The 23907-nt window shown below is 37.1% G+C and overlaps 1 long non-coding RNA gene across 5 annotated transcripts in view; it reads left to right on the top strand.

Annotated features, from left to right (window-relative positions):
* Window positions 1-22744, top strand: part of LOC144281162 (uncharacterized) — a 60278-nt gene extending 37534 nt beyond the window's left edge. For 4 of the 5 annotated variants that reach the window (XR_013349645.1, XR_013349646.1, XR_013349647.1 and 1 more), the window contains 2 exons: window positions 6749-6836; window positions 8119-12343. This is a non-coding gene — a long non-coding RNA (uncharacterized LOC144281162). Of the gene's footprint in view, window positions 1-6748; window positions 6837-8118; window positions 12344-22613 lie in introns of those variants that run through there. The other variant, XR_013349644.1, reaches the window with a different exon arrangement.
* The last annotated feature ends 1163 nt before the right edge of the window (window positions 22745-23907 follow it).

The raw sequence follows: 23907 nt of genomic DNA, 5'->3' as shown, positions 1-23907 counted from the left end.
TTTTGTTATTTCCTGAGTTTATCTCTCTTCTATCCTCATTATTCTCTATTAGATGCTATGATTTATAGAACTTTCCTCCATGTCTCTTAAGTTTTCACCTTTTTTTCACCTCTTGCTTCATTCCTAGGCTGTCTTCCAGATATCTAATTTCCTTCTCTGCTGGCCCCATTCTTTTGTTCCTATCTACTGAATTTTTTATTTCAGTAATTATGTTTTATATTTCTAAGGTTTGTGTTTGGTTCATTTTATAACAGACAGCTCCTGATGGTGACATCATGCTATACCTGAAGACACTAAATTTGTTGTAAAGTCAAATTCTTATCATTCTATTAATTTTTCATAATTCTTCTGTTGGGTTGTTATCTATTTCTCATGGTGGCTTCATGCCAGATATTGGTGATTTTCCCTATGGGCTCATCTTTGTGGTTTGGATCTCCTGTTTGGACACTATCCTAGTCCCACAGACAGCCTCAGAGAGGTGTAGAAGTAGCTATTGAGGTCTGTGCACTACAATGGTTTCAGGGAGAATGTGAAAAAGATGGGATGTATGCTGGGTGAGATATCTTAGAAGCCAATATTCTGGGTGAAGTCGTTCCATCTTGGGGATTTTCAGGCTCTGCTCCCCATCAGCTTGGCTCCTACCCAAGGATAGACTTGAAAGGATGTGGAGGAGGGGAGTGAGCTACACATGGGTGGGTATCCCAGCTTATTTCCTGTCATGGTGCATTGGATCCCTCCTCATAGCGCCTGGCTTCTACCACTTGAAGGCATGAAATAACCTTGGTGATGCTGCTTTCTTCTGTGACATACTTTCCAAAAGGCCCCAGTACAAATTCCAGGCTGCAGTTAACCTCTTCAAACTTATCCTGTGTATTTTTAGATTCTCAGGACTTTTTTCATAATTTTTATTAGCTAAAAATGTCTCTTTGAATTTACTGAGTAAGATGTATATTCTCATACTCAAAAAAGAAACTTAAGGCTTAGAGAAGAAGGATAGAGAAGGTTGGGGAAGGAGAGAACATTACCACTGCAGTTGGTTTCCTATTTGGAAGGCAAAGCTTCTACTCTTATGTTGGGTTGTTTGCCTTTTTCTCACTGGTATTAGAGATAGTACACAATTGTTACCTATGTTGAAAATATTTGTTATATATGCCTTTTAATTTTGTTTAAGGTAACTTCTGAGATACAGAAATTTTACATTTTTACAAAGACAGATCTGTCCATTTTTTACATTAAGATTTCTAGATGTTGCGTCATGCTCAGGATATCTTCCTAATACATAATTAAAATCTATTTTTATTATAGTGCCTTTTAATACATCATGGTTCAATCTTTTGTGATTAGATACTTCATGTGTAGATATGGATCCATCAGGGTTTTAATTTTGTGTTTGGTGTGAGATTTGGTGTGTGTTCCATTCCCTCCTTTCTAAAAAGAAAGTTTTTATTGGTAATGTCCTTCCCTGCTCTGTTAACTTGTCTTAGGTGGGTGGGTGTGCAGGATGGTTAATATTTTTTAGTGTATAGGTCATCAACCAACCCCATAATGAACCAAATTGATATTTGATGGATCGGACTGTACAATACTCAGAGTTCTTGAACCTTGAGATGAATGCAGTACCTGCCTGGGATTTGGGGTCCTTTCTCTTAGTGAGCAGGTGAGTGTGAAGAAGGGCATGTGTAGATACATGAAGCCAGCGAAGCTGACTGTGGCAGAGAGCACTGCCCACTGAAACAATTTTCCAATGTTCTCTTTGGACAGATAGCCTGCCTTCCTCACTATAGGTCCAGGTGACTAAGTTGTCTCTAGTGCAATGTGAACAATATTCATGCAAGGCCCATAAAAAGTTCTCATTTGTACTTCTTCATCATTTGTACTTTTGAAGCTTGGATAAAGGTGATGAGGTTCTAGGAGATGGGGTCAGAAGATCTGAGTATGCACAAAGCCTTGTGGAGAAGAGCTTCCTGCTGACAGGAAATACTTGCCTTGGACTAACACCTAAGTGGGAAATAAGCTTCTTTGGTATCTGCCCAAATAAGACAGGTGATTTGAGTTTCTGGTAGATATGCCATATCAAGTTAGGAAAGTTTCCTTCCATTCTTGGCTAAGTGTTATTGTTTTAATCAGGAGTGGGTATTCAGTTTTATCTGAAAATATTTGACAACTACTTAATGATAGAGAAGACACTGAGTACCATAGAGACCTGCTGCTTAAATCTCCCAATGTGATAAATCACAATTACATTGAATTTTGTTTTAAAAATATTAACATTTTCTAATTTATTTATTTTTGCTTTTATTTTTATAAAGTCTTCCCTTTTACTTTCCTTGGTTTTATTTTATGTTCTTTTTCTAATATCTTGAGTGCTATTAATTTTTTGTTTGTTTCATTAGAAAGGCACTCAGGGCTATGAAGTTTCCTATATTCCACAAGTACTGATTCATAATATTCTTTTATTATTTGCTAAGTGATCTGTTAATTCATAAACTTATTTCTTAAGTGACTTCTTTTTTTTTTTTTTAAAGATTTTATTTATTTATTCATGAGGGACAGAGAGAGAGGCAGAGACACAGGCAGAGGGAGAAACAGGCTCCATGCAGGGAGCCTGATATGGGACTCAATCCCTGGACTCCAGGATCACGCCCTGGGCCAAAGGCAGGCGCTAAGCCGCTGAGCCACCTGGGGATCCCCTGTTAAGTGACTTCTGTAATTAGATCTGACATTGTGTGTTTTATGCCAATCACTGACCAGCAGAATATCTTTCCATTTCTCCATGGATTTTGAAGTGTTCTGGCCCACACTTTTCTTTCTGTAACTCATATAAGGGTAATGAGTAAAGAGCCGGAGCAACCTCACATTCCTCTATAATATGTTTGATATGTTTGAGGTATGGTTTTACTCATGCAAGTCTCTTTGTAGGCAATCTACTTCTTTTTCAATACTAATTGGGGAAAGTGTACATATTGAATATAGTTATATTAAAACTTGAATTCTAAAATTATCAAAAATATGAAAGTCTTGAGCAATGAAAATCATCGTATTTATGTCTTTAAATATTTTAATGGCTATATATAAAAATGAAGTCTCTTATTTATATGACATGGTGATATATGTTTCTTTCTTATCTTTATCTTTAGAATTCCTTGCTGAAAAGAAACTTAGTATGACCATAAAATAACCTTTCTATGATTTGCTATGGAGATTTAAAGGTGCATTTCTTTTGTCTCCTTTGATCATCTTATTATTAAAACCAAAGCTACATATTTTTATGCATAGTGAATTTGTTCTTTAGGGGGCTACCAAATATCATTTTGGTCTATATTTTTGCAGTTTAGAATATGGACTCTGGTGCCAACATTTATTAGCTCTGTGACGCTTGACAGGTTTCTTATTCTTTCTCTGCTTCTCTTTCCTCAAAGTAAACTGCGGTCCCTACCTCATAGGAGTTTCCCAAGGATTAAGAGTTCAAAATGTAAGTTCTTAGGGCAGTCCTGGGGACAATGTTAATTCTGTGCACTTCAGCTATTTTTATTATAATCTAGAAGCAATCATAGCTACCCTCTCTAAAAACCCTTTTTCCCCCTTGATTTTCTTCTCATTATTAAAGGGCCCTTTATGTTTAAGAGACATTATATAAACTGTCACCATCTCATTACAAACCCAGTGATATAGTATTATTATGCCATATATATGAGAAGCTAAGTGGGTGAAATAATTTTCAAATTCACAAGGTAGTACGTAACAGAATTGGCATTTGACCTTATGTCTGTCACTAAAGCCCACCCTCCTTCCCATTACATCACTCAGCCTGATGTCCCCACTCTCTATACAATCCACAACCATACCCTTTTTCTGCCATTACCAAACAAGCGCTTCATCTTTTTTGGTACACCAAAAAGTTTGTGCTTATAGCACCAAGATAGTACCTCTGCAGCTTGTTTAAGACCGTAAATAGCCCAGCCTTATTGACCTGGAGTAATGATCACACTGTTCTTGCTTGATGCAGGACATTTAGTCTTTAGCACCATAGAGAGGAGAATGCAGACATTAATGGTTTACTGCTGCTTATCTCAGTTGACCCCAGGTAATTTGTCAATCAGTACCTAGCCTTTTGATTTTCTCTGTGCCGTCCCTCCCAGTCCCAAATTATTCCCATCCTGTAATCCCTGCAATTCAAATGGGTGTTGAAGATCCTAATCTCTAGTTCTCTGGGCATGAAGGCACAACACAGTATTGCATGAGATTCCTGGATTTTATGCAGAAACAGGAGGAAAATGGGTGCTTTCCAAGTAGAAAGAGGAGGGGTTATTGCTCAAAAATACTTCCTAGGCCTGAAAATAATTAAGGTTTTGATTATGTCCATTCAGAGACCTATACCCAGTCTAGGTCTGTGCATCCATGAAGCCGGCATTCTGTGGTCATTCTGATCCTGCACACTCACTACCACCTCCTCCCTTCTCTCAGAGCAGCCTCTGCTCACAGAGTGCTGTCCATTAGGCTGGATTGTTTTATATATTGTCCAGTCAATCCAATCTTTTCTTTTATATTTGTATCCCCCATATCGTCTGCTGAGTGGGAGCCATGTAGCAACTATCATTTTCTTTTTTTTCATTGTGATAAAATATACATGACATAAAACTTACCATTTTAACCATTTTTCAGCATAGAATTCACTGACATTAATTTACATTAATTTGCAACTATCCCCACCATCCATCTCAAGAACTTGTTCATGATCCCAGACTGAAAATCTATTCCCATTAAACAACAACTTCCCATTATTCCCCTCCCCCAACCCCTGCAATCAGCATTCTACTTTCTGTTTCCATGAGTTTGACTACTCTTATGTAAGTGACACCAGTCATACAATCTTTATCCTTTTGTGTCTGCCTTATTTCACTGAGCATACTGTCTTTGGGGTTCATTCGTGTTGTAGTATGTGTCAGAACTTCATTCTTTTTTTTTTAAAGATCTTATTTGAGAGAGAGAAAGAAAGAGAACATGAGTGGGGGTACAGACAGAGGGAGAGGGAGAAACAAACTCCCTACTGAGCAAGGAACCTGATGTGGGGCTCCATCCCAGAACCCTAAATTTGTGACCTGAGCTGAAGGCAGATACTTAACTGACTGAGCCACCCAGGTGCCCTAGAACTTCATTTCTTTTTAAGTCTGAATATTATTCCATTATATGCATATAGTACATTTTGCTTGTTCATTCATTCATGGTGGACATTTGGGTTGTTTCCACTTTTGACTACTGTGAATAATGCTGCAATAAATCTTTGTGTACAAATGTCTGTTTGAATCCCTGCACTGAGTTCTTTGGGGCATATACTCAGTAGCAGAATTATTGGATCATATGGTAATTCCGTGTTTAATTGTGTGTTGTGTTATTTTCCAGTGTTGCACCATTTCCCATCCTCATCAGCAATACACAAGGCTTCCCTTTTCTCCACATCCTCCGAACATTATTTAACCATTATTCTTCATACTTAATCCTCATGACATGTGAATAATTATTACTCTATCTAGCATCTTTATTGTACTTCACAGTTGACAGGTTTTTTTTTGCATATATTAGCCTTTAGAACCTTTATAATGAACTTTGGTTTAGGTATTATATTTATATTACAAAAGCAGAAATTAGAATTCAGAGGTGTTGCAGGATCACCCAAGATCACAAAGCTAATATACAGAAAAAATCAAACACAACAACTTTATTCCTGATTCTTTTTATTATTTGGAGAATTAATCAGTCTATGTTCTTTGAGATTCTTCCCTGCATGCTCTGTTCACTGGAATCAAGGCAAAAGGAAAGCTCACACGCTGAGAATAGATTCCAAAAAAAGGTTATCTGCTATTCTCCCATATGTCCTAAGGTATTAAAGAAAATAAATGGCTTCAATAAGTGGCAGGAAGGATTTAGGTTAGATATTAACTGGGTAGCTGATGTTGGTGAGATGTTGAAAAAGATTACCAAAGGATACTTTGAGATAATTAAAGTCCTGAAAAATGCTATGGGTTGGATTCCATCCCAGTACATGCTTAAGGGTATAGGAAGTGATTCAATGAATCCTTGCTAATTATTTGAAAGCAGGGGGATAAACAGAATGTCCTCATGTAGTTTCTATGAGTGAGTTTTCTGATTCTATAGCAAAGATTCTACCAAATGCATCTGTACTACTCAGGAATGGTGTTCTTTGGCGTTTGGGGATAGATCTTTGTTTTCTTGACCCCTTCATTCTGGATCTCTGGAGAATGCAGACTCCCTCACTCAAATCCATTTCAGACCCTGAGCTGGCCAGAGCCTCAGAGGAGTAGTCTGATGTGACCTGACTCACTAGGGGTCTTGAGCTACTACTGGGGCAGTTGTCTTTCTACACCACTGTTGATTTGGTTTCACTCTGTTCCTCATTGAGGTTTGAAGGAGATGCAGTTTTGTCCTTAGATTAAAGGGAACAGTCTTAGTGGGCTTATGGGTTGTCAGTGCTGTAACATAAAGAAGGGACAAGGTAGGTGGTTTAAAACAGTAAATACACAGCTTTTCCAACAGGCCAGCACTGTTGACATGGAGTAGTAATCACACTGCTCCTGCCTGATGCAGGACACTCAATCTTTAGGACCACTGAGCAGAGGAGAACTAGAATGTAGAGCAGGGGATCTTGGTGGTAACCCCATCCAACCAACTCTGTAACTGTGCAGATGACAAGGCCAGGAGAGGTGTCAATTATTTTTCTTTTACATTTTAGAGTTGGAAATTGAAGAATGCAATGGAAAGCAAGATGAACAAGGCAAGGGTATGTAGCCGTCAATTCCAGATCCATGGAGCCATTATTTGTAAGTAGATCTGACTTTACAGGGTCTGCAGCGTTTACAGGACAATTAAAGAATACTCCAGACCAAATATCACCTCAATAAACACATGGAATTAAGGACAACAGAACCTGGTTTAGCACTAGCTCATCTTGTTTGTTGCCAGACCTCCCTTCCTTCTAAGCCTGGATAACTTCACATGATATTAGGAAATACCCTCCATAGATCTGCCTCTTTACTTCTGCAGGGAAGTTGGCATCTTCTGTAGGAAGCCCTAATCAGTGCAAGATCAACACAAATCCACAAACCTTAATCATTCTGTTTTCACCCACTTTAGATTGCTTTCTCTCTAATTTAATTGCTTGAATTTCAGTGTCTGTGATAAGAACTCAGGGGTAATAGCACACACCTCTGGAATCCCTCTACTGGTTATGGGCTGCACCCTGCAGTATTTGGCCAGTTATGAGTGCAAGGTTTTCCTGGCACTGCCAGGATCTGTATAGAGAATATCATGCTTTGCACACTCCCTTGAAGATGGCTTGATTTCACAATTTTTCACACCTATTGTAATCTCCTCTTGTTTCAAAGAAGATCCCTGTCCAAGTATGCTTTGATATTTTATGTTGTAAGTTGCAAAATTCAGAATTTAAACATCATAAGTAGAAATCCAGTTTTCTTTCTTATTCTGTAAGATTTAGCATATTGGTTTTTCTTTAATCACAACAGAGCATGGTGAACAAAATGTATTGTGGTGGATTATGAAAGTATTTTCCTTTTTCACTGTACTGTTTGCCTGAAATTAATATTATACTCTATGTTAACTAACTGGAATTTATATGACTTAAAAAATTCTTATACAGTGAAAATATATTATATTTATGAATCAGATAAATGTTTTAAAGAATCCTTCTAGGTGTAGTAGGAGTCGGGGGGGGGGGCCTCTGAGGGGTTTTGTGATGTTGGTTCTTAGTTACTCCCTCACTTCTATGATGAAGTGAAACACCATGACTTCCAGGCTATTGGCTACGTTGAGGTTTTATGGCTTTATGAAAGATCTAAATTCATCATCATTAAAAATGTATCTGTAAGAGTCTGGGGAATGTTTCTGATACTAGCTTTATTATTTCAAAACCCTAGATTTGGAGCTGGAATGTGCCAAGAGATTTCTACTTGAGTTAAAGGGAAAGCAGGTGGTCTTCAAGGAGGGGAGGAGGCAGGGGGATATTATGAACACTCCTGTGGTTTCTACGTCTTCAGTATTTTCCTCAGTGTGACTAACTAAAATGGTCTTTGTTCTTTGTTCCAGAGTTAGAGACATCCCTGCCACGCGGCACATAGATTTATAACTCTGAGCAAAGGTTTCAACAAATACGATTTCTTCACTCCAAAGTTCATCTATGTGTGCTCCCTGAAATAAAGAACAGAGCATTTCTGTCTTCTGGTCTCTAATCCCAGAAGCCTTGGCAGGAGAGGCAGGTGGAGTTCCAAAAGTCTTCTTACAGCTCTGGAGATAATGACTGGCTCAAACAAGTTGGCGCCGCATGGGGGGACACCCATGGACCTTATTTATCTCTCTCTCTCTCTCTTTTTCAATCTGACATAGAGTCTGCATTGACACAGGCAGTCCAGAAAAAAGAAACTGTGTCTGTTATACCTTTTACTTAAGTGGGATAAATGGAAAGATCATAACTGAAAGATTTGTTGGAATCACACTTCTTATTCCAGACAATCCATTGTCATTTTGCAATTCAAAAGTTCAACTCAGAGGGGTTAAAAAAAAAAGGGACAAAATTTGGGATTAGGTTTAATGACTTGGAACATGCAAGGACCATAATTAAATTTCTGAGTCCATATCTTGGATGTGGATACGTGGTTGGAGATACACATCAGACTCTTCAATGGCTATATTACCCTGCCCCCACCACGCCCCCTTCCATGAAGATGGGCAACAGGGATGGTGCTTGAATTCTTTCATAACTGTTACTAAACAATTTGTTTCTTTAACATCTCACATAGATGGCTGAAATAACATGTAAAGCTCCCAGGGTTCCAGACTGGGTAAGTGCAGTTCAAATGTCCCAAGTCCATGTGACAATGTTTTTTGAAAAAATGTTTGACTTGAAGCCAAAGCAATGTCACTAAATCCACTCCAGGGCACAATTTTGAATAAGGCATCAATTTTGGAGCCGAGCCCAAATACGAATGGAATTTAGCATTACATTACAATCTGACTTACCACAGGTCTTACAGCAGAGTCCAGGTATGGTAATCTTTGAATTACCTAACCTGGGAAGGAGCCAAGTGGCCTATGGAATACCTGAAAATGAAACACAACCAGTGGTGGGAAAGTATGCCAACCTTAGAAACTCTGTGAAGACACCCATGAAAACTGAGAACCACACTGATGCCAATGTCTTGGCTCTTTTTTTATTTTTTAAAGATTTTATTTATTTATTTATGAGAGACACAGAGAGAGAGAGGGAGAGGCAGAGACACAGGTAGAGGGAGAAGCAGGCTCCATGCAGGGAGCCTGACGTGGGACTGGATCCCTGTCTCCAGGATTAGGCCCTGGACTGAAGGCGGCACTAAACTGCTGAGCCACACAGGCTGCCCCAATGTCCTGGTTCTTATGAAATTTACTGTGTTGTGATGAAAGAAGATAAAAAGTAACAATCATATATATATGTATATATATATATATATTTTTTTTAAATTGAAGCTCGATTTGCCAACATATAGTATAACACCCAGTGCTCATCCCATCAAGTGCCCTCCTCAGTGCCTGTCACCCAGTCACCCCAGCCCCCTGCCTGCCTCCCCTTCCACTACCCCTTGTTCACTTCCCAGAGTTAGGAGTCTCTCATGATTTGTCACCCTCTAATTCTTCCCACTCATTTTCTCTCCTTTCCCCTCTGATCTTTTTCACTATTTCTTATATTCCCTGTATGAGTGAAACCATATAATGATTGTCCTTCTCTGGTTGACTTACTTCACATAGCATAATACCCTCCAGTTCCATCAACATCGAAGCAAAAGGTGGGTATTTGTCCTTTCTAACGGCTGAAAAAAAAATAACAATCTTACATAATTTGAAGCGGTATATTAAGAGTATATCCAGCAACACAGAAGAGGGATGTAATTACCAAGCCAGATGATGAGGGCCAGGGAAGGCTGGCACTCTATCTAGTTATAAGAAATTCAGAGTACAGTTAATGCATTTTGTCTTGAAGATGACACTTGTCCTCCCAATAATTCAGACTCTTCCCAGAACCATTCCTAAGGACTTAGCTTTTCTCATAAATGCTCTAAGTATTTGTTCATCTGTATCCTCAGTGAATGGAAGAGAGGTCAGAAACATGTCACTGCTTTGTAACCTAAGATCTTCAGCCTTGTCTACTGAATGAGTCATTGAATTAATATTCCTCCCTACACAACTTTCCTTTAAGAAGCCTATTCTTAAAAAAAAAAAAACAAAAACAAAAAAGAAGCAGCAGCAGCCTATTCTTTCCTGCCTTACAATCTGAGCCCCTACTTCTCTGGACATCATTCTCTACCTAACTACTTAGACAAACTGTTTAATTTCCCTCGACATTCTTTCTTCTGGACAATAAAAAAAAAAATTGCCTTAGGCATTTTTCTTTTTCTTTTTTTTTTTTTGGTTGATATGATGAAAAATTTTACCTCATTTGATATTTTCTGTTTTCCCTTCCTCTTCTGCACACTTCCAGGAGGCCTCCTGAGTGGTCCATGCTCAAGCTGCATAAGTCTGGCAGTCATTTTTAGTACCAGCTCTTGCTTTATAATGGAAAACCTAGAAATGTTTCATTTCATTTCTTTTTTTTTTGAAATGTTTCATTTCTTGTAAAGTGTTCTGAATCAGATGAGCTGAGAGTCAAAGACCAGGCTTTATCTGGGGTTACTTAGAGAACTCAAAGCCCTAAAAGCAAATGTCCTCTTAGAATTACCTGACAGAGCTGTTTATCTTCCATGACTTAGTACTTTAATCCAGTACAGGGTCTGACTGAACTGACTTGTGACAAAATTAGACTAGGATATCTCTTATCCCTTTATCTTTTCTCATTGGTAATGTTCATGAATCCATTATTCCTATGGACTAGAGAGGGCCTCAGAAATTACAAGATTGGGTTGTTTTAGTTGCAGGCTGGGGTTATGCAGAATATCCTCTGAATGAATTCACTGTCCTGCAGTGGGGCTCGTAGAGTAGAAGAATTTGTTGTTGAGTAAGGGCCAGGCTTAACATTTTTCAGCCTGAGTTTGGAGGTAATGCAGGGTCACTTCAATTATCTTGAAATGAGAGTGCTAGTAACCAGTGGAGAGACTATTTTGGAATAAGATAATAACATTATCAAAAACTACTTCCAGTTTGTAATAAGTATTATGCACCAGTTGATGTTATCATGCAGATTTTCTTGTTAGATCTGCTTATAGAGTGAATTACACCAACAGAGGTTTTAACAACTCTGTTGACATACAATTCCCAAACCATACAATTCACCCTATTAAAGTGTATAATTCAATAGATTTAGTATAATCACAGAATTGTATAGCCAGCATCACATCTAATTTTAGAACATTTTTATCCCACCAAAAAGAAACCCCGTAACCGTTAGCTATAATACATCCTCATTTCACTCCACCCCTAGACAGCTGCTAAACTACTGCCTGCCTTTATTGATTTGCTTGTTATAAACCTTTCATATGAATGGACTCATATGATATGTGGTCTTCTGTGACTGGTTTATTTAATTTAGCATAGTTTTAAGGTTCATCCTGTTGTAGAATATATCAAGGCTACATTCTTTATTATTGCCAAGCAATATTCCATTGATAGATATACATTTATTTATTCATTCATCAGTTGTTAGACTGATTATTTACACTTTTTGGCTATTATGAATAATGCAGCTATGCAGTGTTATCTACAAAAGCCAATATATGGAAGCAATCTGACTGTCCATGGACATATGAATGGGTAATGAAGATATGGTGTACATATGGCAGCTATAACAAAGGAAATCCAGCCATTTGCAATAACATGAGTGAACCTCAAGGTATTATGCTAAGAAAAATAAGTCAGACAGAGAAAGATAAATTCTATATGATCTCATATATATGTGGAATCTGAAAAACAAAGGAAAAGAAAATAAATGTGTTGCTTACCAGAGGTGGAGAAGGGATTGGATAAAAGTGGTCAAAAGGTATAAACTTTAGTTATAGGATAAATAAGTGCTATGAATGTAATGTACAACTTAATGACTGTGATTAATACTGATATATGTTATATATGGAAATTGTTAGAATAAATGCTGAGTTCCCATTATAAGGAAAATAAATTTCTTTTTTTCTTTTTTTTTGTATTTATATGAAATGATAGATGTTAAGTAAACTTATTGTGGTAATCATTTCACCTTTTATGTAAGTCAAATCATTGTGCCATATACCTTAAACTTCTACAGTGCTGTATGTCAATTATACCTCAATAAAACTGCAAAAAACAATGCAGCTATGAACATTCATGTTTAAGTGTTTGTATGGACATATGTCTTCATCTTCCTTGGGTATACATCTAGGAGTGGAATTGCTGGGACATATGGTAACTTTATGTTTAACCTGCTAAGAATTGACAAAAACCAGACAGCAATGGGATTTTTTCCCTAAGAAAATGTTAAGGACTGACAATAAAATTAGATCAAGATTGGGACTGAAGGGGGTTATCCCTAGTTAGATTGCTTTAAGTATCACAATCTGGATATAAAGGGTAGTAATAAAAAGTATTTCCTAGAGAACACTTAGAAAAGCTGCAAGTAAAGTTTCCATTAGTCATAACTTCCCAAGAGATTTTCTGACTCAGACAGGGAGGTAGGTAGATTTTCTATTTTTTTAAAAAGATTTTATTTATTTATTCATGAGAGACAGAGAGACAGAGAGAGAGAGGCAGAGACACAGGCAGAGGGAGAAGCAGGCTCCATGCAGGGAGCCTGATGTGGGACTCGATCCGGGGTCTCCAGGGTCAGGCCTTGGACTGGAGGCAGCGCTAAACTGCCGAGCCCCCCGGGCTGCCCTAGATTTTCTATTCTTGTAAATTATTTCTACATGACATGTCTCAAAGTATTTAGGGAAGACATTGTATAGATTTCACTGCCTGGAGTCAGATCTGAATCTTGTAAAACTGTGTTGCCCAATATGATAGCCATTAGTTATATGTGGCTTTTACAATCAAATTCGTTAAAATAAAATAACATTTAAAATTCCTTAATTGTACTAGCCACACTTCAAGTACTCAATAACCACATGTGACTTGTGGCTACAATGTTGGACATTTCCTTCATTGCAGAAAGTTCTATTAGGGTTGTTCTAAAGCAGTGGTTCTTTTTTTTTTTAATAATAAATTTATTTTTTATTGGTGTCCAATTTGCCAACATACAGAATAACACCCAGTGCTCATCCTGTCAAGTGCCCCCCTCAGTGTCCCCCACCCAGTCACCCCCACCCCCCGCCCCCCTCCCCTTCCACCACCCCTAGTTCATTTCCCAGAGTTAGGAGTATCTCATGTTCTGTCTCCCTTTCTGATATTTCCTACCCATTTCTTCTCCCTTCCCCTCTATTCCCTTTCACTATTATTTATATTCCCCAAATGAATGATACCATAGAATGTTTGTCCTTCTCTGATTGACTTATTTCACTCAGCATAATACCCTCCAGTTACATCCACGTCAAAGCAAATGGTGGGTATTTGTCATTTCTAATGTAAAGCAGTGGTTCTTAAATGGATGGTGATTTCAGCCCCCAGAGAAATCTGGCAATGTCTGGAGATATTTTGTTTTTTGTTATTTATTTATTTATTTTTTTACAACTTGCAGAAGGGAGGGTGCTACTGGTATCTGCTGGGTAGAGGCCAGGTATGATGCTAAATATCCTATAATGCACGGGACAGCATCCACAACAATTAACTATCTAAAAATGTCAGCAGTGTCTAGTTCGAGAAAACATCCTGCACAATAACGTCCAAACCTGGCTAGCACTTCTAAAGAATCACCTGTTAGGCTCTTAAAAAATCCATGCGCATGAGCTCTACCCCTGAGATTCTGATGAAGGATGTATGAAGAGAATCCAGGGATCTATATTGTTCAAGAGCTTTCCAAGTGATTCTTCTGATTGACCAGATCCAAGAATTATTGTGAGAAAGTAGACTGACTTTCAGCTCTTAATTCAGACAAAAATCACCTGGTAAACATTAGGAGTACTCCCAGAATAGATTAATGGCTCCAAGGCCATTACTGTGTCTGTTTAATTTCTTCAATTCCCTCTCAATTAATGGGGTCATTAAGCACCTAAGACTTACCTTAATTTCTCTCCTTTTAAAAAATTCTTTCATTCTTTGTAAATCCAGTTTGCAAATGATTACATCTTGTTAATTATTGTATACTTACAGTTTACAAACAGAACAACTGACCTAGAACATGTTTGGCAGCTGTCTTTGCTGGTGTTTAATGGGAAATAGCTGAGCAAACAGGCACACTGGCCCTGTAGGTGGTGTGGCAAATGTCATCGCCCATTGCTCTGCTACCAACTAAATACATGGAAGTGGGATTTCATTTTGAGTGGTTTGAAGTTGCACACTTTGAAATCATTATGGTTCTGCTGAACTTAGAAAAATAAAATATAAAAATTAATTTTAGCTTTAAGACTTTTTGTTTTTTCCATTTCCCATCATTCTGTAATAAATGACAAGAAAGGAACAGTCCTTGATCTTAAGCCTAAAGGTAGTAATGGGGGCAGCCCAGGTGGCTCAGGGGTTTAGTGCCTGCCTTTGGCCCAGGGTGTGATCAAGTCTCACGTCGGGCTCCCTGCATGGAGCCTGCTTCTTCCTCTGCCTGTGTCTCTGCCTCTCTCTCTCTCTCTCTCTCTCTGTCTCCCATGAATAAATGAATAAAATCTTAAAAAAAAATAAAGGTAGTAATGGAAAATGAGACCTAAACACAAGTACCTGAGAATAGGTGTTAAACATTCTAAGAGGGTAACATTTGAAAGGAAGAGATCCTTCTGGCTGGAGAGAGCTGGGAAATTTTCATGGAAGTAGCAGCACCTTTGGCTTTACCTTTACCCATTCAATATGTTTGCTGGTTCCTACCTCATGCTAGGTCCACCATATTAGGAGCCAGGGATAAGTAGGCACAATCTTCCTATTTATGGGATTTCATTTCCTGGAGGCTAATCAGTCAGCCAGCAATTATTTATTGTGTGCCTACTGTGAGCCAAGCATCCAGACAGGTGACGATGATTCCAAGGGATCAGTGTTAAGATAGGGGAAGGACATGGTACAGTCCATTACAGGCTGGATTTTAATCACACTGAATTCTTTCTGAGCAGAGATAAATCTCTGACCTCACTTGCAAGGGCGGTATCACAGGGCACTCACTTGCCCTCAGTGATAATTTAATCTGATAATTTGATCACGCAGCAGTATCTGTTTGCTGACATGCTGCCATTATCTGATGGATCACTAGGGTTGACTGGCATCTTTCAAAAAATCAGTGCCGAAGTGTAATTAAGAAATCACTGACCTGATCCTCAGTTTGTTAATACCTCTGAGGAAGTTTTCTGAGAGAACTAATATGTATTGACTTTTGTTTGTAAATCTGGAAGCTGTATCAGTTGTGAGATTCCTTAGGAATACGATTCCCAGATAGTACACTTTGTGGTGTGAAGTTTAAAGTCTGGCTGGCTTTATTCAATTTCAAAAATGATGTTAAATTGTAAAACATTTCAAACATATCAAAAGTACAGAAAATAATATAACAGATACCTATATGTACTCCCCATAATGCCTGAAAGATCCAAGGGGTAGTGGAAGGGGGGTGGGTGGGGGGATGGAGTGACTAGGTGTCGGGCACTGAAGGGGGCACTTGACGGGATGAGCACTGGGTGCTACATGTTGGCAAATCGAACTCCAATAAAAAATATGTTAAAAAATGCCTGAAAGTTCATGACATGTTGCTTTTTTTTTTCTCTTTTGCCTTCAGTTCTGTCTTTATTATTTTCTCTGGGACATAAATGAAATTAAACATTAAAGATATAGCTAAAGTTCCCCTTGCACCTACCACCCATTCCTTCAGGCTTTCTTCCTGCCCGGGGAAACCAATATTTTGAAGCTGATAATTTAGCATTCTAATTCTCATGTACTAAATGAGCATTTATAATAAAAATTTTAATTGAAAAATTAAAGTTTTTCTGTATGTGTAAGTATGCATAAATAATGCCTACTATTGCTTGCTTAATGTTTACACAAATGTACGATATTGGATAGAGCGTTTTGCAACTTATTTTAATTCAAAGTTATATTTTCAAGATATTTAGGTATATGTAGATTCAGTTCATTTATTTTCACTGCTGGACAGGAATCCATCCATTTCACTTTACCTGTAGTTCAGATTTCCCTTCCCTGTAATAGTCTCTATGTGCCTTTTCTTGTTTTTTTTTCTTGATTGGTTCTGCAAGAGATCTGTCATGTGATTATTTTTTTCAAAGATAGGTATTTATTAATGGATCTATTTATAGGAATTTATTGTTTTTTCTACTGTTACTTCTGGTTCTTTATTGTTTTGAAGGTCTAAAAGGTTCTATCTTTAATTTTTGTTAATTTTATTGAAGTACAATTCATATACTGTAAGATTCATTAGTTTTAAATATACAATTCAATGAGTTTTGACAAATGCATACAGTGGTGTCACCACAAACACAATCAACAACATTTCTATTGCCCCCAAAATTCTCTCATGCCATTTTACAGTCCATTCCTTGCCATCTACTCATGAGCCCTGTCAATTACTCATCTGCTTTCTGTTGTTATATTTCTACTTTTTCTAAAATTTCACGTGTTCCTATTTCATTTAGGATAATGCTGTTGTGATATATCCATGTTGTTACATGTTGGCAGTAGTTTGTTTTTAATGCTAAGTAATTTTCCATTTTCAAAAATGACTCTCTTTTGTTCCATTGATCCATGTATCTACATCAATCACTGTCTTGATTAGGTAACTTTATAGTTTCAATCTTATAATCTGGTAAGATAAACCTTCCAATTTTATTTATTTTTTTAAGCCTATTGTGAGTTTGGCTGGGATTGTGTTAAATCTATAGATCAATTTGAGGAGAAATGGCATCTTAACAAAATCAGAACCATGGACTATCTCATCACTTATTTAGATCTTTAATTTTTTTTTCAGAAATAGTTCATAATTTCCAGTATCTAGGTATTGCATATATTTTGTTAAATTTATCTCTAAGTATTTAATATTATTGATGCTATCATAAATACTATTTAAAATTTCAAATTCTGGGGAATCCCTGGGTGGCTCAGCGGTTTAGCGCCGCTTTCGGCCCAGGGCGTGATCCCGGAGTCCCGGGATCCAGTCCCACATTGGGCTCCCTGCATGGAGCCTGCTTCTCCCTCTGCCTGTGTCTCTGCCTCTCTCTGTGTGTCTCTCATGAATAAATAAATAAAATATTAAAAAAAATAAAATTTCAAATTCTAATTGTTCAATGCTAATATACAGAATTGACTTTTTTATATTGACACTGTGTTCTGATGCCTACCAAACTTGATTTTAAAAATTCTTATTAGAATCACCACCCTTTTTCTTGACCTTATGAGGAACACATTCAGTCTTTTATCATCAAGTATGATACTAGCTATAGATGCTTTTTACAAGTTGAAGAAGTTTCTCTCTATTCCTAGTTTGGAATTTTCATCATGAACAGGAGATGAATTTTGTCAAATGGATTCTCTGCCTTTATTAAAATTATATGGTTTTTCTACTTTAATTTATTACTTTGGCGAATTACATTGACAGATTTTTAAATGTTAAATCAACTTTGCATTCTAATGAAAAATCCCATGAGGCATTTTTCCTTTATGTATTTCTGGACTTGCTATGTTAATGTTTTGTTAAGGATTTTGCATTCATGTTTTTGAGGGATTTTGGTTTGTAGTTTTTTTCTAATGGCTTTATCTGTTTTGGGTACGAGGGTAATGCTTACCTCAAAAAACAAGTTGTGAAGCATATTCTCCTCTTTATATTTTTGAATTTTGAATTTTCTTTTGGGGCAGGTTTTTAATCTACAAATGCAACTTATTTAAATGGTCTGGAGCTAGCCAGGCTATCATTTTCTCTTGAATGATCTTTGGTAGTTTGTCTTTCAAGGAATTTGTCAATTTTATCTAAATGGCATAAATTGCTCATAATATTCCTTTATTTTAAAATATGTAGCATCTGTAGTGTTGTCCTCTCTCTCATTTCTTATTTGTGTCTTCCTTCTTTCATGTTTGATCAGTTTGACTGATCAAGAGTCAGACTTTTGATCTGAGTTTTGTCACTTTTAATTGGTCTTTCCAATGAACCAGGTTTTGGTTTCACCGGTTGTTCTTTGTTATTTTTTTTCTATTTTATTGACTCCTGCTCTGATGTTTATTATTTCCTTCCTAATGCCTATGAGTTTAATTCATTTAATTCACTTTTTTATGATCTTAAAGTAAAATTTTATAACATTAAATCAAGAGCATTTAATAATATAAATTCCCCTCAAAGCACTGCAGTGGTAGTGACTCATGCATTTTGATATGCTGCTTGGTAATTTTCATTTAATTCAATGTACTTTCTAATTTTCCCCATAATTTCTTTAGCCCTCAGTTATTTAGAAATGTGTGTTTAATTTCCAAATACTTAGAACTTTCCCAAATATCTTTTTGTTGATTTTTAATTTAACTCTACTGTGGTCATAACATACTTTTTGGGATTTATTCTTTTAAATTTATAGAGCTTGGTTTGTGATCCAGAATATAGCTTATGTTGGTAAATGTTTTGTGTGCACTTGAAAAGATGATGCATTCTGCTGTTGCTAGGTGGAATTTTTATAAATGGCAAATAGGTCAAGTTGATTGATGATAATGGTCAGGTGCTCTATACCTTTACTGATTTTCTTTTCACTTTGTCTATTACTGTTAAAATCTCCAACTAAAATTATGAATTTGTCCATTTGTCCTTTTATCTCTTAACAGATTTTGCTTCAGATATTTTGAAACTGTTATTATTTGGATACACATTAAAGAATGTTATGTCCTTTTAATGAATTGACTCATATCATTATGCAATTAACTTCTTTACCCCTTGTAATGTTCCTTGCTCAAAATCTGGTTTCTCTGTTATTCCTATGCCACATTAGCTTTCTTTGGATTGTGTAGGTATAGTGCATATTTTTCCATCACCTTACTTTAACCTGTGTTTTTATATTTGAAGGGAGTTTCTCTTAAACATCATATAATTGTCTTCTGCATATAATCGACTTTTGTTTTCTTTTTTTAAATATTTTATTTATTTATTCATGAGAGACACACAGAGACGGGGTGGGGGGGGAGCAGAGACAGGGAGAGGGAGAAGCAGGCTCCATGCAGGGAGCCTGACGTGAGACTCAATCCCGAGACTCCAGGATTAGGCCCTGGGCTGAAGGTGGCACTAACCCGCTGAGCCCCACAGGCTGCTCTGCTATTTGTTTATGTTCCATACTTCTGGGTTTTTTTCTCATTTTCCTGATTTTTCTTGCATTTTTCTTACTGGTCTTAATTAGAATTTTCATGATAGATTAGAATTAGATAGAATAGATAGATGGAACGATAGAATTTTCGTGGTAGATTAATTGCAAAAAATATCTCTCATCTTTATACCTTCCTGAATCACACACTTTGCAAATTGACTCTGAAGATCTGGCCATCAAGTGGAAGAGTTTATTTCTCTCCCTCTTGAATCTGGGCTGGCCTTGTGATTCACAAGGTATATGTATTTTATCCCTTCAATTTCAATCTTTGTATATGGTGCTCCTTGGGTTTGTATTTTGTAAGTCTCATATAACTGGATTTTATTTTATTTTATTCCTTAATATTGCCTATAGTTATGGTCTGTAATTTTATATTTTAAATAGATAAAAAACTATTTGTACTTATATTTTTTTCTTTGTCTGAGGCTAATCAATATTATAGTCTCATTATCCCAAGATAATTCTTTTCATTGATTTTACTTCATTCTTATGTATGCCTCTCTTCTAAATTATGTTGACATAGCCAACAATTTTACTTCTACATTATCATTAAATTTGTTTAAATAGTATTCTACTTTTATTTTGAGGAATTCTCAATTACATATTATTTCACAGATGTATCATCAGTAATTATTTAAATTTATGCTGATTATTCAATTAGAGATTTTTTTCTTTCTCATTTTGATCCTTCTGGTATCAAGAATTCTGTTGGCTGAAGTGAATCAAACCAAAAGGCCAGCCAACATTTAAGGGAAGGAGAAATAAACTCCATCAGTGGTAAGATCTGCAGTCATTTTGCATTTTGGTTCTTCTGATACCTACCCACCTTCCAAAAGGTACCATGAAATGAGTGGTATAAAATTAATGGTGTCTTAGGAATGAGTTTGCTATATATACAGTAATGCCAGCTTAGCTCATTTCAGACATTACTCCTTCATTAAGAAATATGTGTTGAGTATCCTGCACCTAATTCTGTATTAGGTGCAGGAGATACCAGCCGTGAGTGAGACAGATATGACTCTGGTCCTTATCTAACCCACAGCAGATCTGTAGTCCATAGTCTCAAGGTCCTATTAATTTGATGTTCTACATAATCTCAAATCTGACCCCTCTTCCCTGTATTTCCTACCTCTGCTCTAGCTCAAGCCCTTATCATGTCTCATATATGTTACTGCAAAAACCTCTTTCCCCACAAATCCATTTTCCACAAAGCTTTGTGGTTTGACTTCATCACTCCTTAAACTTAGTTTCAGGGTGAGGTTCAAACTCTATAGAATATCATGCTCTGTTCTCTGTAATCAAGTCCTTGCTACCCCTGACTGGATCTCTGAACAAGCTTCTCAATTTACTCTTGTGTGCCACTGATCTGATTTTAGTTCTCTGTGCATTTCATGCTATGTTTTTCCTTTTTTGCTCTAGTCTATGGTGTTCTGACATACCTACATGTCCTCTGTCTCTGCCAGGCCAACTCCTCCCCATCCTTCAAGGCTTACTTCAGTGCCACCTCCTGGAGCTTAGGAGAAGGGACAGAGCTGGGCAGTTCAGGAAATATGAAAAGGGACTTGAAGGCAAGGAGGGTGAAGCTGGTTGCTGGACTGAGGAAGGGCTGGATGAAAAAGAAGGATGTGGGGGCCAGGATGACAGGATGAATCCTGGGCCTTGAAACAGGAACAGGACAGAGAGCTCCTAAGGATGAGAGGGAAAAGAAGTGTGTGGGCTTGTGTGGAAAGTCTTAGCCTTCTAACTGTCCAGGATGGTTTCAGGGAAATGGGAGCATATATAGGGAAATGGAAACAGTGTCCTTCCACATACCATTTACAATTATCCCATGTACCACATCTTGTAATATATATATATATATATATATATATATATATATATATATATATATCTCATATACTTGGAAAACATTTCAACAATATCATCTTTAACAGCCATATAGTAATCTATTATATGATCTTAATCTCTTATTGATGGATCTTTACATTGTTTCTAGTTTATGTTATTTTAAGCAGTGCTATACTGAATGTCCCTATTGCTAAATCTTTGCTCCCAGCCACAATAATGTCCTTAGATGAAATGACAGGGGGTGGGAGAGAGGTTGTGGGAAATGAGAATGCCAGAGCAAAGGATATTGACAATTTAAAGGTTTTAACTATGGAGTTGTCAAATTGTCAAGGAACGCTTCAAATGCAAGTAAATAGCAGTGTCACCTCTCCCATGTCCTCATAACGCTGGGTATTATTTAAAAAAAAGGTCAGGTTGTCCTTCAACACACATACACACACACACACACTCACAATGGAATATTACTCAGCCATCAGAAAGGACAAATACCTACCATTTCCATTGACGTGGATGGAACTGGAGAGTATTATGCTGAGTGAAGTAAGTCAATCAGAGAAACACAATTATCATATGGTTCCACTCATATGATATAAGTGTAAGAACGTAAGAAATGTAAGGAATGTAAGAATGTAAGAAATAGTGAAAGGGACCATAAGGGAAAGGTAGGAAACTGAGTAGTGAAAAATTAGAGAGGAAGATAAACCATGAGAGACTCCTAATTCTGCAGAAGAGGAGGTGGGTGAGGGGATGGGGTAGGTAACTGGATGATGGGCCTTAAAGAGGGCACATGATGAGATGAGAACTGGGTGTTATACTATATGTTGGCAAATTTAATTTAAATAAAATATAAACAACCCCCTCAACCTCCCCAAAACCAAAACCAAACAAACATAAAGTCAGGTTTAATTGTATCTTAGGTAGAAAAGACCACTTCCTTTAGGAAGTGACAGAGTGACTCAGGATGTGAGATCATCACTAAGTTCGTGCTGCCTCCTGGTGGCACCTACAAAAAACTCAGTCTAACTGAACAATCGGAACAAGTCATCACTATTAATTCATTTGGAGTTAAAGTGATAGAAAGTGAGTAGCAGAAACATAGAAAAAATGGACCTGACTCTGGGATATTGGAGAAAATTAAAACTGGAGGAAAAAAATCTTATCCACAAATATAACACATGGTATGAGTGTATGATGCATTCAGAGGTGATTGGCTAAAATGAATGATAGAAAAACAATTAATGTTTAAATGGCTGGTTCTCAGGGGGGATCGTGTGCAGCTTCCTTGAAGGGGAGGTGGGAGCCACCTATATTTTATGTATTTAACATCTGTTTCTCCCATAGGATGGTGAAGACAATAAAGCTCAAAGAGATCAAGAGATTTGTCCAACGTCAGTCTTCTAGGGTAATTGTTTCATTGCAAAGAACACTCTTAACAGTGGTTATCTACTCCGGATCTTAGATTGGTTTGACAAAGCAGGGTCAGTTTTACTTTTGTATTGTTCCTATGTGTAAGACACCATATCCCTATTAGGGACAAAGGAGGGAAGGAGAAGGGAGAGCTGCAAATGTAGATGACACCCATGTGGCCCTAAAAGGGGTTGCAATCTACTTCTGTTTTCCAGAGTTCCATCTTCTGGGTAATTTCATCCACTCCTGAGATTGCAAATACCACCTGCATGGTGATGCATTTGCCTATTTATTTATTTATTTATTTATTTATTTATTTATTCACTCATGAGAGACTCAGAGAGAGAGGCAGAGACATAGGCCGAGGGAGAAACAGGTTCCATGCAGGGAACCCGATGTAGGACTTGATCCTGGATCTCCAGGATCACGCTCTGGGCTGAAGGTGGCGTTAAACCGCTGAGCCACCCGGGCTGCCCATGCATTTGCCCATTTAATCTTTCACTCAAGGTTCACTGAGGAAAAGCAATGTGCTCAGTATTGCTTCTATGAGACATGATGTTGTAGGATAAGCAGACATCAAATAGTCATGTGAATGAATATATATTTACATATTATGATAAGCGAAGGAAAAAGTCCAGGTTGCTATGAGAAACTAACTTGGTGTTAGTGGTTCTTAAACCTTATTGCTCTTGCATTCTTAAAGCTCTCATATCTATAATGATTGATTGAGGACTTGACTAGATCCTTCCACTCCTGCTTTTTCTTCTTTTTGTTGTTAGTGCTAAAATTTGAGACCACTTGACTTGAAAAAAAAATTTCCTACCCAACCTTCAGAATTATCTACTTTCTGAATTTTGGGGAAGCTTAGCAAAAGGCCTTATCATAAATTACCAAATTATATGTGTTCTTCTTTCACTTTGAAGTGACAGCAGATATATTTAGAAAATACACTGCTAATTTCAACATTCCTTTTTAAAACTTTTTTCTTTTTTCATAGAGATATAGCGTATATAGTGTGCATTCATCTTAAGTGTACTTAAGATCAATGAACTTTTAACATGAAGCTAATTTATAATAATAATTATTATTTGTTTGATAACATTTACTTTTATAATGTATTAGTTTCTATAAAACCCTGGAATTGAAGATTTGCTGAATTCAACATATGAAAATTCCCACATGTAACCTAATTGTTTAGCCAAATATGACTCATTTTTCAACAGAACAA

Source organism: Canis aureus, chromosome 12 (assembly GCF_053574225.1).
Source record: "Canis aureus isolate CA01 chromosome 12, VMU_Caureus_v.1.0, whole genome shotgun sequence".
In the NCBI taxonomy this organism is placed as follows: Eukaryota; Metazoa; Chordata; class Mammalia; order Carnivora; family Canidae; genus Canis; species Canis aureus.
This window is presented reverse-complemented; position numbering and strand designations above follow the sequence as displayed.